The 703-nt window shown below is 42.4% G+C and overlaps 1 non-coding gene across 1 annotated transcript; it reads left to right on the top strand.

Moving 5' to 3' along the window:
- The first annotated feature begins 252 nt into the window (after window positions 1-252).
- Window positions 253-358, top strand: LOC133828033 (small nucleolar RNA R71). The gene has a single exon (XR_009890679.1). It is a non-coding gene; the product is annotated as a small nucleolar RNA R71 (small nucleolar RNA).
- The last annotated feature ends 345 nt before the right edge of the window (window positions 359-703 follow it).

The raw sequence follows: 703 nt of genomic DNA, 5'->3' as shown, positions 1-703 counted from the left end.
AGGTTAGTCATTGAAGAAACTTGAGCGATCAAAGTTGTCAATGCATCCACTTCAAGTATACCAGCCACTTTTCAACTTGTTGAGGCTCTAACATTGGACAATTGATAATTGTTGCTAGCTATCCTCTCCAAGATCTCATAGGCTTCATTGTAGGACTTAGAGAGAATGTCCCCATTAGCTGAAGCATCTAACACCATACGAGTGGAAGAATTGAGCCCATTGTAGAAAGTTTCCATTTGTATACAATGCGGGATCCCATGGTGTGGGCACTTCCTCAATAACTCCTTGAATCTCTCCCAAGCTTCACAAAATGATTCATCTTCCAGCTGCTGAAATGACATAATTTCATTGTGAAACTTGGCATTTTTGGTAGGAGGGAAGTACTTCATCAAGAATTTTTCAGCCAACTCATTCCATGTAGTCACCGAGTCGGGAGGTAGGGTGTTGAGCCAAGCTCTAGCTCGATCCCTCCAAGAGAAATAAAATCATTTCAACCTCAGGGCCTCCTCACTCACTCCTTGTATCTTGAAAGAATCGCTCACCTCCAAAAATGAATGAAGATGAAGATGAGGATCCTTAGTAGGCAGCCCACTAAATTGACCCACTGTTTCCAACATTTGGAACATTACGGGCTTTAACTCGAATTAGGGTGCTTGAATTTCAGGCTTAACAATGCCTAGATTGAGCTCATTAACATGGGGGC

This window comes from Humulus lupulus, chromosome 3, assembly GCF_963169125.1.
Source record: "Humulus lupulus chromosome 3, drHumLupu1.1, whole genome shotgun sequence".
In the NCBI taxonomy this organism is placed as follows: domain Eukaryota; kingdom Viridiplantae; phylum Streptophyta; class Magnoliopsida; order Rosales; family Cannabaceae; genus Humulus; species Humulus lupulus.
This window is presented reverse-complemented; position numbering and strand designations above follow the sequence as displayed.